This window comes from Oryctolagus cuniculus, chromosome 8 (assembly GCF_051225735.1).
Source record: "Oryctolagus cuniculus isolate XC-2025 breed Fujian yellow rabbit chromosome 8, ASM5122573v1, whole genome shotgun sequence".
In the NCBI taxonomy this organism is placed as follows: Eukaryota; Metazoa; Chordata; class Mammalia; order Lagomorpha; family Leporidae; genus Oryctolagus; species Oryctolagus cuniculus.
In genome coordinates, this window is record NC_142874.1 from 30,760,628 (window position 1) to 30,777,223 (window position 16,596).

Consider the following 16,596-nt stretch of genomic DNA (forward strand, 5'->3'; position numbering starts at 1 on the left):
TTCTGGGGGAATAAGATTCTGGAGCTAGTGCCGACGGCTGCACAGCACTGTGAAGGCGCTGGAAGCCACCTGGCCCACACACTTCCAGACGCACAGTGCATTTTACCTCACTATAAACAAAGAACAGGACGTGTGGTGGCCCTCAGTACTGCAGACAAGGACCTTGCTCATCTGAAGGTACTTGGCTCGTAGCTGTCTTAAATCTACAAATCAGTTCACAGCTGAACAAGAGGAAGAACGCTACAGAATTTACACCTGATTTTTATCTGTTAGTATGTGTTTTATGAAAACCAGTATCATTTAAACCAATTCTAGGAGTCTGTCAGACACCATCTGCCCTTTTAAAAGGGGGCTATATATTAAGAAAGTGAGAAAAACAGGAATGAAATACTCATAAACATTATCCAAATCCTTTTTCTCCAAAGCCTTAGTAACAAAAGTGGGAAATGAATGCAAATTATATCTTCTTTATAAATTACCCCAAGACCTTTGAAGATTCTCTTGTAACCACAGATAACATTTCTTTCTTTCTCTTTTTTTTTTTTTTTTTGACAGGCAGAGTTAAGACAGTGAGAGAGAGAGACAGAGAGAAAGGTCTTCCTTCCGTTGATTCACCCCCCAAATGGTCGCTATAACCAGCATGCTGAGCCGATCCGAAGCCAGGAGCCAGGTGCTTCCTCCTGGTCTCCCATGCGGGTGCAGAGCCCAAGCACTTGGGCCATCCTCCACTGCCTTCCCGGGCCACAGTAGAGAGCTGGACTGGAAGAGGAGCAACTAGGACAGAATCTGGCACCCTGACCAGGACTAGAACCCGGGGTGCCGGTGCTGCAAGCGGAGGATTAGCCTAGTGAGTCATGGTGCCGGCCTACATATAATGTTTCTGCTTGCAAAAACTGAGTATCCATTTGAATATAATACCTGCATAACAAATATACACTGATTTCAGAAAAGAGGAACAAAAACACCAAGAATCAAGTACTGATTTCCTGCTTGATCTTCTAAAATTAAACAAAGTTACTAGTCAATAACTTATAGTGACTTCAGTGAGCAGTGTGGTAATTAATAAATTCAAAAAGCAGAATTACAGGGGCTGGCACTGTGGCACAGCAGGTTAAACTGCTGTCTGCAGCGCTGGCATCTCATATGGGCACCGGTTCGAGTCCTGGCTGCTCCTCTTCTGATCCAGCTCCTTGCTAATGGCCTGGGAAAGCAGTGGAGAACGGCCCAAGTGCTTGGAGAGTACATCCACAAGGGAGACCTAGAAGAAGCTCCTGGCTCCTGGCTTTGGCCTGGCCCAGCCCTGGCCATTGTGGCCATTTGGGGAATGGAACAGGCAGATGGAAGACCTCTCTCTCTAATTCTGACTTATAAATAAATATATTTTTTTTAAATCTCTCCCCATTTGATTCAATAGAGTTGAGTTAAATCTCTATTACAATAGTCTCCTTGGGAAAAAAAAAATAAACCTCTTTCCTGTGCTACAGACTGGCTAGCTGTCACAGACAGGGACACTGCAGGACAGGAGCAGTAGTGGGGACAGAGGAGAGCAGGTAGATGCTTCAGAACCTCAAGGACTTACTACAACAAGCACTGTCTGAAAACTCTAGCACACTTAGCTTCTGTGCCGTCCACCAGCAAATACCGAAGTCTCTCCTCTCACGCACTGAGCACTACGAGCTCTACTCTCCTTGGTAGCAGAGGCATCAGAAGCACTTCCGCCTGAGACAGCACGTCAACATGTTCGAAAAGGCAAACCCAGGGGCTGGCGCTCAGGCTGCAGCCTGGGACACAGGCCTCCCCCAACAGCGCTGCTGCCATCCCAGCACCTGTACTGCCAGTTCCGCTTCCTTTCTCACTCTCTTTTTTAAATACTTATTTATGTATTTGAAATGCAGAGAAAGAGAGAGAAATTGAGATCAGGAGGTTTACCCCCAAATGGCGATCCGAAGTCAGGAGCTTCTTCTGGGTCTCCCCCGGAGGTTCAGGAACCCAAGCACTTGGGCCATCCTCTACTGCTTTCCCAGGTGCATTATTAGCCGGGAGCTGAATCGGAAGTGAAGCAGCCAGGACTCGAAGTGGTGCACATACGGGATGTCGGCGTTACAGGTGGTGGCTTTACACGCCATACCACAACACTGGCCCCCAATTTAGCTTCCTTTCTAATGCATCCTGGGAGGCAGCAGATGATGATGGCTCAAGCACTTAGGCCCCTGACTGGTTGGGGGGGGCTCCAACAGAAAAGGAAACAAAGTTGCTAAGCCTTGGCTCCACTAGGCCATAAGCCTTTGCTCGAGTTTGCCGCACTTCCGCATCCCAGTGACTCAGCGTTTCCAACAATCCAAGATGGCCCCCGGGGGCAGTACCTAGCCTGACTGGAGACTTCCGTATTCGTGCACGGTATGTGTCCTCGGCTGTGATTGGCCCTTGAGGGCGTGCCCGCCTCGTGTCCTGCCTTACCTTTCAGCTGATTGGCTGGGTTCCCTTGTGCCCTGGACAGCCCCCTTTCTGTGTCTATAAAAGCTCTTCCCCTCCCAATAAAGTCGAGAACCCGCTGCCCCCTGGGCGTTGACTGATCTCACGGCTCTGGTGTGGTTCCTCTGCCACTCATCATCCCGCCCAGGCTGGCCCTGAGGAGCTCTATCGGACCTGCTGCCCCTTGACGAGCAGCACCTGACAGCCACATGGGAGACCAGGATGGAGCCCCGCTCCTGGCTTTGGCCTGGCTCAACCTTGGCTGTTGCAAGCATCTGGGGAGTGATCCAGCAGAAAGAAGATCTCTCTGCCTTGCAAGTAAAGGAAAATTAAAAACAAACAATAAAAAGCAAATAATTTATAATGACTGAATTCAAGTGTGTCTTGGAAATACATCCCAAAAACCCAAATAAGAGTTATCAGTTTCGGGGCTGGCACTGTGGTGTAGCAGATAAAGCTGCCGCCTGTAGTGCCAGCATCCCATATGGGTGCTGATTCAAGACCTAGCTGCTCCTCTTCCAATCCAGCTCTCCGCTGTGGCCTGGGAAAGCAGTAGAAGATGGCCCAAGGCCTTGGGTCCCAGCACCCACGTGGGAGACCCAGAAGAAGCTCCTGGCTCTGGATCAGCGCAGCTCCGGCCGTTGTGGCCAACTGGGAAATGAACCAGCAGATGAAGACCTCTCTCTCTCTCCGTCTCCTCTCTCTGTGTAACTCTGACTTTGAAGTAAATAAATAAATCTTTAAAAAAAGAAAAAAAAAAAAAAACACTTCCTTTCCGCTGTAGGCCTGAGTGGTTGCCGTCGAAATGGGCAAGTTCATGAAACCCGGGAAAGTGGTGCTGGTCCTGGCCGGACGCTACTCGGGACGCAAAGCCGTCATCGTGAAGAACATTGACGATGGCACCTCGGACCGCCCCTACAGCCACGCTCTGGTGGCCGGAATTGACCGCTACCCCCGGAAAGTGACAGCCGCCATGGGCAAGAAGAAAATCGCCAAGCGGTCGAAGATCAAGTCTTTTGTGAAAGTTTATAACTACAATCACCTCATGCCCACCAGGTACTTTGTGGATATTCCTTTGGACAAAACCGTTGTCAACAAGGATGTCTTCAGGGACCCCGCTCTTAAACGCAAGGCCCGACGAGAGGCTAAGGTCAAGTTTGAAGAGAGGTACAAGACCGGCAAGAACAAGTGGTTCTTTCAGAAGCTGCGGTTTTAGATATGTTTTGGTTCTACTCATTAAAAAGTTTATAAAAAAAAAAAAAAAAAAGAAAGAAAAAAACAGACTGACCAATTTATTCATTCAACCAATAGGTATTTGTATCTGTTCTACGGCAGTCATTTATAATCTACCAATGATTATATAAATTACCCATAGTACTCTAGGTATTGTGGAAAACTCCAGAAAATTGGTAGTTGTGAAAAAACTTGAGACCTTATCATGCTAGGTTTTAAAAAAAGAGTGCTGTTTTGTTTTTAAAAATAGAATGATTGATTTTACTTGAAAGAGTTACAGAGAGAAGTGGAGATAGAGAGAGGTCTTCCATCCATTGGTTCACTCCCCAGTTGGCTGCAACAGCTGGAGCTGCACCAATCCGAAGCCAGGAACCAGGAGCTTCTTCTGGGTCTCCCATGTGGGTGCAGGGGATCTTTAAAATATTATATATATATATATATATGAATAAAAGAAATTCCAATTTTGGAACTGCCAAGTTTAACAAAGTAAAGGTATTTTTACCCCTAAACTAAAGAACTTCTAACAGTCTTCAGTATGCTAATGTACACCATGAATTTCTAAGAGAGGGACACAACATGTTGCTTCCAAAGAAACAGTAAAATATGGACCATGAGTCTAAGAATTTAATGGCTTTTGGATCTTTCAATGTATACAGCAGAGTCATATCATTAGAAAACTTTAGATTTGGATTTGAATTCCTACTCTATCCCTTACTGTGTTGAAACTGGGTGCCTCAGGTTTTCCTAACTTATAAAATTAAAGTGATAGTATAGGGACGGCGTTGTGGCACAACAGATTAAGTGGTCACCTGCAACACCGGCATCCCATAGGGGCACAGGTTCACATCCCAGCTGCTCTACTTCCAATCCAGCTCCCTGCTAATGCACCTGGGAAAGTAGTGAAAGATGGCCCAAGTGCTTGGTCCAGCTATTTGGGAAGTGAACCAGCGGAGGGACTCTTTCAAACAAACACACAAATAAATAAATCTAAAAAGAAAAATAGCACATACCTCATTGTGCTATCTGAAGGCTGAAATTAGATGGTGTGTGTAAAAGCATGTAGCAGAATGCCTGATGTTGTGGTAAGAGCTCAAGTGAACTGGCGTTATTCACAATCAGTCCAAACAGCGACTGAGAGCAAAACTGCTAGGGAAAAAGGTCTACTCCACAGACTGGACAACGCATCTACTGAAAATGTGGACTGAGTCCCGGGGATGTGCGGAAATGAGAGCAAGCTGCCCCATACCCCTCAAGGGGGCTGGCTCTGCACGGGCAGGAGAGGCCCTGACACCACCTGACACATGTGATATGATTTTACTTCTAGCAAAACTTATAAAGTGCTGTTAAAAGTTATTTTTGTCCTATCACTGTTAAATAGATTAAATTTAGATCTTGCTGTGACAGACATGGAGTTACTTCCATATTGCAGTGCTGGGTTCAAGTCCCAGCTACTCCACTTCCAATCGAGCTTTCTGCTATTATCTGCACCCTGGGAAGCAGCAGATAGCTCAAGCAGTTGGGGCCCTGCTACCCACATGAGACCTGAACAGAATTCCAGGCTTTTGGGTACTGTGTGGCCCAGCCCTGGCTGCTGGGGGCATTTGGGGAGTAAGCCAGTGGATGGAAGTTCTCTCCCTTTCAAATACAATGAAACAGAACAGAACTAAACAAAAAACTTTACGTCTTGTTTAAAAAACCCAATGCTCCTGGGCTGGTGTGTGGCACAATGGGTTGAGCTGGGGCCTGGAACGCTGGCATCCTGTTTGAGCACCGGTTCAAGTCCTGGCTGCTCCCCTTCTGTCCAGCTCCCTGCTAATGGACCTGGGAAAGAACTAGAGAACAGCCCGAGTGCTTGGCTCCTGCCAATCATGTGGGAAACCCAGATGCAGTTCCAGGCTCCTGGCGTTAGCCTGGCCCAGCCGTGACCACTGCAGCCATTTCGGGAGTAAACCAGCAAATGGAAGATCTTATAATATCTGCCTCTCCCTCCCTCTCCTCTCTGTAACTCTGCTTTCAAATAAATGAAGAAATCTTAAAAAAAAAAAAACAAAAAAACAAAAAAAAAAACTCCTTCCACTAAACCATATGAGCACTGTCTAAAAACATCAATTTCTCTCAAATTCCTATATATGAAAAAGATACAAAAGGCCAAGCTATTCAGTGAAAACAAATATATACACCAAGTATGTGAGTTAAGACTATTGGGGGGGGCACTGTGGTGTAGCGGGTAAAGCCATCACCTTCAGTGGTTTTATGGGCGCCAGTTTGAGTCCTGGTTGACCCACTTCCTATCCAGCTCTCCATTATGGCCTGGGAAAGCAGTGGAAGATGGCCTAAGTCCTTGGGCCCCCTGCACCCATGTGGGAGACCTAGAAGTTCTGGCTCTTGGTTTCAGACAGACCCAGCTCCTGCCATTGCAGCCACTGGGGAGTGAACCAGCAGATGGAAGACCTCTCTCTAGCCTCTCCTCTCTGTAACTGTGCCTCTAAAAAAAAAAAAAAAAAACTGGAGGAAAAAAATACTATTACAGGGGATTGTGCTGTGGCATAGCAGGTAAACCCGTCACCTGCAATGCTTGGATCCTGTATGGGCACTGGTTCATGTCCCAGCTGCTCTACTTCAATCCATCTCCCTACTAATGGCCTGGGAAAAGCAGAGGAAGAGGGCCCAAGTGTTTGGGCCCCTGTCACCCACATGGGAGACCTGTCTGTAACTAAGGGCTGAAACTCTAGTTTAAGAAACTTCAGGTCCAGAAACCAAAATTCAAGTTGGCTTTGGGCCAATGACACTTCTGCACCAGGCTGAATTAAAACACAAGACCTCCCTGGAAGAGGGCACTTCCAGTCTAGGTTACATAAGGTCTATCTGACAGATACACCTCTATCCTACTTTAGCTCATGATCTAAACTAGACAACAGACCTGAGTATAAATGTTGTAGTAATCAAAGTATTAAGAAGGCGAAACACCATGAATTAAGAACAGGCAGATTTGAATAAATAAAACTTCCAGGGCTGAAGCTGTGGCTTAATGCGTAAAGCCACCACCTGCAGTGCCAGTATCCTATATGAACACTGGTTTGAGTCCCAACTGCTCCACTTCCAATCCAGCTCCCTGCTAATGTGCCTGGGAAAGCAGTAGAAGATGGCTCAAGTGCTTGGGTCCCAGCACCCATATGGGAGACCTGGAAGAAGCTCCTGGCTTCAGATAGGTCCCGCTCTAGCCATTGAGGCCACTTGGGGAGTGAACCAGCAGATAAAAGATTCTCTCTGTCTCTCTCTGTGTTACTCTTTCAAATAAATAAAATCTTAAAAAAAAAAAAAGGGCAAGGACCATGTCTATTTTGTTCTCTGCTTTATCTTCCATAGAAGTGAAATACACAATTAAACTACTTTCTTATCCAAACTTATTCTTGTCTAAATCCTCTTCAACTATATTTACTTGTACACTGTCCTTCATTGCACTAACTACACAACAAAATTAGGATTTTAGTGGTTGGAAAAAGAAAAATGCTTACATTGTTTCTTTAAAAAAAAAAAAAAAAAGGCTGTATACAGCTAGCTACTGTCCACAAATAAAGTTTCTCATCTAGCTTAAAAACTATCACACTAATCCTGCTTCATTAATCTGATAACAATATTATTTTGGTTATCATAGGCATGTAGTAAATTACTGTATCCATAAATAAAACATTCTAAATATTTAGCTGTGGGTAAAAAAAACTGTAGATCTGGTACAGAAATGTTAACTGGCTTAGAAATGCTTTCTTAATATACCCCATTAAAAAAGAAATAAACATGAAGCTACTGTTTGCTGTCTCTGTTTAAAAGCAAGGGTCAGAGCAACACTTAAGTGTTAAACAAACTTGTATATGTAACCGGGAACTAATGATTTACACAGCTTTGAAACCTAAATTAGAGGAATTCCAAACTGTAACACATCATCTATTAAACCACAGCGACAACAATAACGTTGTAAAAGCCAGCAAAACGAGGAGAAAGATGTCAAGTGTTCCCTAAAACCTCAGAGGACACACACCTACAATCCTGGCAGTACGCTACACCGTGTACCACTGGCCAATTAATACTTTCTTGCCTTATGCAAAGAAACACAATCTAGATCCTCTCACAGAGGTCAATGTGAATATTAAACACAGGACCCCCAACTTCCCTTGAATGCACCCATTTTGTATGTTTTCTTTATACCGGTATCTCACAGATACAATGGACAGCTTTTAGTTTCTGAGAATAGCTGCTAGCACATTAAGGCTGAGCATCTCCTCTGGTCTTCCTAACAAAAAGGAAGAATGGACTCAGGAATTCAGCAAAGTGGTTGAGATAACACTTGGGCCTTCGCCGGAGTTCAAGTCCCAGCTCCACTCCTGTTCCAGCTTCCTGCTAATGGGCAGCACGCGAGGCAGTAGGTAATGGCCGTGTAGTTGGGTCCCTGCCCCAAGGGAGACCTGCATGGTGTTCCCAGCTCTTGGCTCTTGTGGGCACTTGGGGAATGAACCAGTGGATAACAGATCTCTGTCTCTCTGCTTTTCAAGTAATAAATACAACTTGGGGAAAAAATAATAAAAGAGACACAGGCAGAAAGGGAGAGGACAGCAACTATTTACTGGCATAAAAATTCTGAAGAAATCTTCTAAGCTTTCCTTATCTTTTTCCCATGAGAAAACCCCAAACACTACATGTACTCCTTCAGAAGACTCACAAGAAAGAAGAAATTCAAATCAGAACATTAAAGGGAAAAAAGATGAAAGCAATCACAAATACTTAATCTTAGAACCCTGAACTTTGATTCAGAGAAGCAAAGAATTCAAAGTTCCATCTTTAGCCTCTGACAAAAAAAGTAACAAAGAGTACTGAGTACACATTTCTTAAGAGGTTTTGGCATGCATGCGCCATACACTCTCCTCCTCTGGAATCCTAAAACTGTCCCTTAACAGTTCTATAAAGCATCAGTGTGCTGTTCAAGTGTGTACTACTATATGATCTGTAAAAAATGCTTTCCAGGGACTGACCAAGCCAGCAAATAAGGAAAACCAGGCAAACTGCAGAACAGAGGAGTCAGAAGAATCTTCTGTAGGAGTTTTTTTCTGGATGTCCCTGAAACAACAGTTGATGGAGGATAAAGAAAAACAAATCTGGTTTCTCGAAAGTTAAAAATGGGATTGAGAGACAAAAAAGAACAAGGACAGATAAAGCAGAATCTGTTTCAGTTACCTCAGGAAACAAGTGTTCACTGTGGTAACACTGCACGGCTGCTCCCAGTTGCTGAGAATATGACCTCTTCTCTTTTGCACTGAATGCCTACCAGTATATTAAACACAGGCCAATACCGATGCTGTGTCCAGAGCATCTTACTCTGAACCACAGTAACAGAATCTGAGGCTGCTCAGGCAAACAAACTGCAACAGAGCATCAGGGCTGCACTCACGTCTTGCACTACCCATAAGTTAGTAAGAAATAAGAGGTACATACTGCAAGCAGCCAACATTTTACCATTTACGTCATGTGAAGACTACTGAGATGAGTTTTCACTATGAAAACACAGGTTCTAACCCAACTTGATAACAGATAAACAACTGCCTACTGGACAACTCTACTCAAATGTATATGAGCAGGGCCAGCACTGTGGCGTAGCGGGTAAGCCCGCCACCTGCAGTGCCAGCATCCCATATGGGTGCCAGTTCTAGTCCTGGCTGCCCCACTTCTGATCCAGCTCTCTGCTATGGCCTAGGAAAGCTAGAAGATGGCTCAAGTTCTTGGGCCCCTGCATCCATGTGGGAGACCCAGAAGAAGCTCCTGGCTCCTGGCTTCGGACTGGCACAGCTCTGGCTGTTGTGGCCATTAAGGGAGTGAACCAGCGGATGGAAGACTTCTCTCTGCCTCTCTCTGTAACTCTGCCTTTCAAATAAATAAATAAAATCTTTTTTTAAAAAAAAGTATATAAGCAGCTTACACTCCACGTATACAAGCCTGACCCTACCCTCTTCCTCAACATCTTGTTCACTCAGCTGTCCAGAATGTGGAAGCCTGCCCCTCCCTCCACACATGCAGCTGTAGCCAAGCCCTGTGGGATAACCTGGGTAATATCAACCTCCTAGCGTCCATCTCTGCAGCTATTACTTCAGTTCAGGCCTCAGGATTTTGTTTTGTTTTTTAAGTATTTATTTACTTATTTGAAAGGCAGAGTTGCAGAGACAGAGACACCCACACTCAGAGCCAGCTTGTATCCGCTGGTTCACCCCTCAAATGGCTCCAACAGCCAGAACTGGCCAGACTGAACCGAAGAGGCTGAAACTCATCTGGGTCTCCCATGTGGGTGCAGGGACCCAAGCCCTTGGGCCATCTTCCACTGCTTCCCGAGGTGCACTAGCAGGGGGCTGCAGCAGAGGTGGAGCAGCCGGGACTCAAACGGGTGCTCAGAGTGCCACACTGGCCTCAGTTATTTCTCAGGCAAACTACTGCGTCATCTCCTTGTCTGTTTTCTACACCATCCCACCGCTTACAACAACGGGCTCCTCGTCTTCTGCTCCCTTCCCACCCTCCGTCTCATTTCTCACCTTGCCTCTCTTTAGTCCCTATACAGAAGCGACCCTGGTTTCCATTTTCCTATGGCACACTCTTTGCCTGGTGCACGCTTATTGACCTGAAGAATGGCAGGTGTTCTTGGACCTGGCTTAATCACCCACCAACTTAGGAAGCCTTTCCAGACTCTTCAAGGGAGGCCTGGCGGTCCTGTCATTCACCGATGCCATTCTATACATTACTGACATACATTCCCAGCCATTAACATCCTCATCGACACTGCGTCTTCATCATATTCACGTTGCCACTGTCCAGCAATCTGGTATACGGACAGCACAGAAAGTACACCATTATAATACCAGCTGAGGGAGGGTGTTTATCTTAGTGGTCAAAATGCTTGTGCCCTACGTGGGGGTATCTGGGTTAAATCTGGCTCTGTTTCTAATTGAAGCTAACTGTAGCTTCCTGCTAATGAAGGCAGCCATGGAAGACCAGGACTAAGTTACTGGCTCCCAGCTCTGGCCTCGGCTTGGCCCCAGGTCAGCCCTAGGCACTGCAGGCAGCTGGGGAGTTAACTAGATAATGGGAGCTCCCTGGCCCTCAAATAAACAGTAAACAAACAGAAACCGGTGAAAGGAGTGTGTACTGATCATTGCTTCTATTTCACCATATCACCAAGATGATAACACAAGCACTGTTCCCACTTTTAAATAAAAACTTATTTATTTATTTATTTATTTGAAGGCAGAGTTAAAGAGGGAGGGAGATGGCGATAGAAAGGTATCTTCCATTTGCTTTTCTCTCTCCAAATGGCTGTGCCCACTGTGGCTGGGCCAGGCCAAAACCAGGAGCCAGAAACTCCACCCAGGTCTTCCACGTGTGTGACAGGCACTCAATGCTGAGCCACCTTCCACTGCTTTCCTAGTGCCATTAGCAGGGAGCTGGACTGCAAGGTGGAAAGGCTGGGACGCAAACGAGCAGTCGTAGGGGACAGTGGTGCTGCAGGAGGCATCCTAACCCACTGCGCCACAATGCTACGCTGGCCCCCAAGTACTATTCTAAACAATATTATTTTTCAAAATAGCAAACAGATGACACACTTAGGGTACATATCAGAGACATCAGGTGGGTTTAAGACGTGACAAGATATGCTTGAAATCAGAAATGACAGAAGCTGTTTTAAAACTTACCTTTCTGAAAACCTCTAAAATACTCATTTGTTACATATTTCCTTATACTTAACACAAGAACATTACGAGAACCGCTACGTCACTCTCGCAGTGTTAGCCGATGCACTCAGATGCCTACCTTCAGCAAACCTGATCTGTGACAGAGCAGGAAGACACTCAAACAAGTGTTGAATCACCAAAAACTTACAAACTGCTCTGAGAACACCTCTATGTTAACAAAATAATCCCTAATAATTACACAGTATGCTTGCCAAAGAAGAGAAGGACTGTTCAGTAATGTGTTTACTGACCTCCACTTCACTATTCAGAATCATTAGTTAGGTCTGTCCCTAACAGGAGGATCATATGAAGCAGTCTCTGGTAAAGAAATGCTTTTAAATTCCATCTTAAAAGAGACCAACTTAACCACTTTAACGCAGGATATTTTGGGGTATTTTCAAAACTGAAGTTATCATTATGAAGAACTGTAAAGTCAGTGGCACCCTAAAGCTGGAAGCTGAAGGAGCCAGGATTGCTAGTCCATCAGACCGCACGCTCAATATTCTCTCATTCACAAGCTGGTTACAAACACAGCAGAATTTTAGAAGGCTTATTTTTGCAAACTGCTTTGGGAAAGGATATACTCAAGCTTTTTTTTTAATTATTTAAATCCCTAAAACACTATCTGTAAAATTCTGATTTTCTTTCATGAGTTAACTGTTTCCTCTCGTCACTTAGGAAAAGAACAGAACAGAACATGGACTATGTTCTGTGAACAAGAAGTAGTATTAAATCAAGTATTTACACACACTGGGAGGATGCAGACCCGGCTGAGTTTTATTGGCATGCAGGAAAGCAATGCTGTGGCCCATGTTCATGTCTGCTTCTCATCTCTCTGGTTCACTCAGAAGTTCTTCCGATTCTAGAGTTAGCACTGTACAACAGGAATTTATGTGATAATAGAAATATTTTATATCGGCACTGTGCGATACACGGTAGCCACCAGACACAGGTGCTCTGCGAAATATGGTGAGATTGAAAAGCTTAATTCTCAATTTAAATGTAAACAGTGACATGTGGCTACTGCTTACCACCTTGGACAGTACAATAGGAACCTGCCAGGTCAATAAAATCCATCAAGTTATTTCCAATTCCGATCTGGTTCCTGCCACGCTGGCCTTGGGTTAGAAACATACTGAGGTCCGGCACTGTGGTGTAGTAGGTTAAGCCACAGCCTGCAGCACCAGCATCCCATATGGGGGCTGGTTCGAGACCCAGCGGCTCCACTTCTGACCCAGCTCTCTGCTATGGCCTGGGAAAGCACTGGAAGACAGCCCAAGTATTTGGGCCCCTGCACCCATGTGGGAGACCGGAAAGAAGCTCCTGGCTTCAGATCGGCCCGGCTCTGGCAGCTGTGGCCATTAGGGGAGTGAACCAGAGGATGGAAGACCTCGCTCGCTCTCTGCCTCTTCGTGACTCTGCCTTTCAAATAGATTGAATAAAAAAAGAAAAGGAAAGGAACATACTGAGTTAGCCCCGCTTCCACCCAAAAGTCAAGACGACAGATTTGAGAGCACATCACCAAAGAAGATACCAGAAGTCAGCACCCTTTTTCCTAAAGGGTCAGACGTCAGCATTCTCTTTCCCCACTCCCCAACTAACTCCATCAACCTTAACTACATTAAATTTTACAATAACTACCACCACCACGATCATCATCCAAATGTTCCAAGGACTCTTGGTCTTTTAGTCAATCAATTTCAAGAAAAACTCCAGAATGGGTGCTTTGCCTAGTGAGTGGTTCATCCATGCCCCATATTGGAGTGCCTGGGTTCAAATCCAGCTCTTGCCCCAGTTCCAGCTTCCTGCTAATGCAGTGCCTGAGAGACGGTGGTGATGGCTCAATCAGGTTCCTGTCACTCAAGGGAAACCTGAAATGCATTTCTGGCTCCTGGCTTTGGTCCAGCCCAGCCCCGGCCACTGTGGCCATTTGTTTCTGCTGGTATCTCAAGTAAGCAAAAAATTTAAAAAAGAAAAACTCCCATTTTAATTATTTCTACAATGTCCACCTTACGATGGAGTTGCTGTGGGCATCAAATGAGATCGTATAAAGTAGCAAGCAGCTAAAAATCCGATTAATGCTAGTGTGACACTGTCATTCTTTCCTCAAACACATCCTTTCTCTATTATGGCAGATGTGTGCATGCTCACATGTGTGTACACACACAAACACACATGAAGCTGTGAAGGGCAAACGGAAATGCTCAGGACTGTATTTTTGTAACTCCTATCTCTCCCCAAGATTTTGCTATGCCCCTGCGGCCACGTTCCAGCCTCACTGCACTGAGAACTCCCTGTTAGTGAGTCAGAATCAAGGTGAGGAGTAACTGTGTTCCTCAGGCGGACTGCAATGGAGGCGAAGGTAACAGGTTCACTCAAACACGAAGACAAAATCACGGTCTCACCACAAACTCCCGACGCAATAATCCGAGCTACTTTTATCTTCCCAGTTCAAAGGCAAAGCCCCTGGAAGCAGGAGACCATGTCTTCTACTTCTTTCCATGTGTCTGCACAGCAGTAACAGATCATTAGTAGATGCTTAATGGCCACTATTAAACATCATGAAGAATATAGTTCAGTATTTGAAACTTCAGTTTGCTGAGACAGGCGTTTGGTGTAGAGGTTAAGATGGCACCTGGAATGGGGGGCAGGGCGGGGAGCGTGCTAGTGCTGTGGCATAGCGGGTAAAGCCACGGCTTGCTATGCTGGCATCCCATATGGGCGCTGGTTTGTCCTGGCTGCTCCATTTCCAATCCAGCTCCCTTCTAATGCACCTAGGAAAGCAGTGGAGGATGGCCCATGTTCCTGGGCCCCTGTACCTATGTGGGAGACCCATAAGAAGCTCCTGGGGAGCCAGCAGTTGTGGCGCAGTGGGTTAATGCCCTGGCCTGAAGCGCCGGCATCCCATATGGGCACCGGTTCTATTCCTGGCTGCTCCTCTTCCAATCCAGTTCTCTGCTATGGCCTGGGATAGCCTGGGATAGGAAGATGGCCCCTGCACCCACGTGGGAGACCCAGAAGAAGCTCCTTGCTCCTGGCTTCGGATCAGTGCAGCTCTGGCCGTTGTGGCCATCTGGGGAGTGAACTAGCAGATGGAAGACCTCTCTGTCTCTACCTCTCTCTGTAACTCTGCCTGTCAAGTAAATAAAATAAATCTTCAAAAAACAAACAAACAAACAAAAACAAAAAACAAACAAAAAAAACTCCTGGTGTGGTGTCACAGTGGCCCAGGTCCAGCTGTCGTGGCCGTTTGGGAAGTGAACCAGCAGACAGAAGACCTCTCTCCGTCTCTCTTTCTCTCTGACTCTGCCTTTCAAATAAATAAATATTTTTAAAATGTTCTTTTTTTTTTTTTTTAAGATTTATTTATTTATTTGCAAGACAGAGTCATGGCCGGCGCCATGGCTCACTAGGGTAATCCTCCGCCTGCGGCATCAGCACCCTGGGTTCTGGTTCCGGCTGGGGAGCCGGGTACTAGTTCCAGTTACTCCTCTTCCAGTCCAGCGCTCTGCTGTTGCCCGGGAGGGCAGCCCAAGTGCTTGGGTCCCTGCACCCGCATGGGAGACCCGGAAGAAGTACCCAGCTCCTGGCTTCGGATCGGTGCAGCACTGGCTGTAGCAGCCATTAGGGGAATGAACCAATGGAAGGTAGACCTTTCTCTCTGTCTCTCTCTCACTGTCTATAACTCTAACTCTGCCTGGCAAAAAAAAAAAAAAAAAAAAAAAAAAAAGGCAGAGTCACAGAGAGGCAGAGAGAGGCAGAGAGAGAGAGAGAGAGAGAGAGGGAGAGAGGGAGGGAGGGAGGGAGGTCTTCCATCTGCTGGTTCATTTCCCAATTGGCCACAACAGCCAGAGCTCACTCATCCGAAGCCAGGAGCCAGGAGCTTCTTCCAGGTCTCCCACACAGGTGCAGGGGCCCAAGGACTTGGGTCATCTTCTACTACTTTCCCAGGCCATAGCAGAGAGCTGGACTGGAAGTGGGACCCGAACCGGTGCCCACTTGGGGTGCCAGCACCGCAGGTGGCGGCTTCACCTGCTGCAGCACAGCGCTGGCCCCAAGAAATAAATCTTAAAAAAAAAAAGAAAAAAAGTGGCAACTTGGGATGCTTAAGTCCCATTATCAGAGCCTGGATCTGGGTCCTGGCTCCACATCTGATTCCACCTTTCTGCAGGTAAAAACCCCAAGTGGCAGCAGGTGCTGGCTCTGATGGTCAGATCTGCCACCCACACGGGAGGCTCAGCAAGAGATGGGAAAGCTCTCTCTCTCTTCAAATTACATTGAATTAAATTAAAATTTAAACAATTCATCTTGCATGTAACTGCCCTGGAACACATACTATGTGACACTGACCCTTCAAATATGTCAAAAGAGAAATATCTGTAAATCAGCTTCTTAATAAAACATCAACATTTTCATCAAAAAGGGACAACCCTGAAGTCAAGGCTCATGAACATTCTTCGGCTGTAGGCAAAATCTGGTGCAGCGGTATTTGTGTCCCAGCCCCCGCCAGGGCATCGGCAACTTCCACCAGATTCTTCATGAAAAAACAAAGATGTCTCAAAGCTTACTAACTACTACTTCTGTACCTAGCCTGAAGCTTACTCTCGAATTCTGAAAGCGTGTTTAAAAATCAAACAACAGGGCCGGCGCCGCAGCTCACTAGGCTAATCCTCCGCCTTGCGGCGCCGGCACACCGGGTTCTAGTCCCGGTCGGGGCGCCAGATTCTGTTCCGGTTGCCCCTCTTCCAGGCCAGCTCTCTGCTGTGGCCAGGGAGTACAGTGGAGGATGGCCCAAGTGCTTGGGCCCTGAACCCCATGGGAGACCAGGAAAAGCACCTGGCTCCTGCCATCGGATCAGCACGGTGCGCCGGCCACGGCGGCCATTGGAGGGTGAACCAACGGCGAAAGGAAGACCTTTCTCTCTGTCTCTCTCTCTCACTGTCCACTCTGCCTGTCAAAAAAAAAAAAAAAAAAATCAAACGACAGGGTAGTATGAGGTATAGGCAGTTACTCGTGGCAGGCTGGGGTGGTGGGGGAGAGCACCAAGAGGACTCCTGGGCACTGATAACATCTATTGATTTGGGTGCTGGTTACAAAGCAGTGTTTACCTTGTAAAAAATCCATCAAG

General features: G+C 46.2%; 1 protein-coding gene and 1 pseudogene across 4 annotated transcripts in view; one reads left to right on the forward strand and one right to left on the reverse strand.

Moving 5' to 3' along the window:
* XPO7 (exportin 7) overlaps positions 1-16,596 on the reverse strand; it is a 96,084-nt gene that overhangs the window by 73,262 nt on the left and 6,226 nt on the right. The gene's annotated exons all lie outside the window — the stretch shown is intronic.
* On the forward strand, positions 527-3,698 carry LOC138843463 (large ribosomal subunit protein eL27 pseudogene; annotated as a pseudogene). The gene has a single exon (XR_016211798.1). The product of XR_016211798.1 is annotated as a large ribosomal subunit protein eL27 pseudogene (transcript).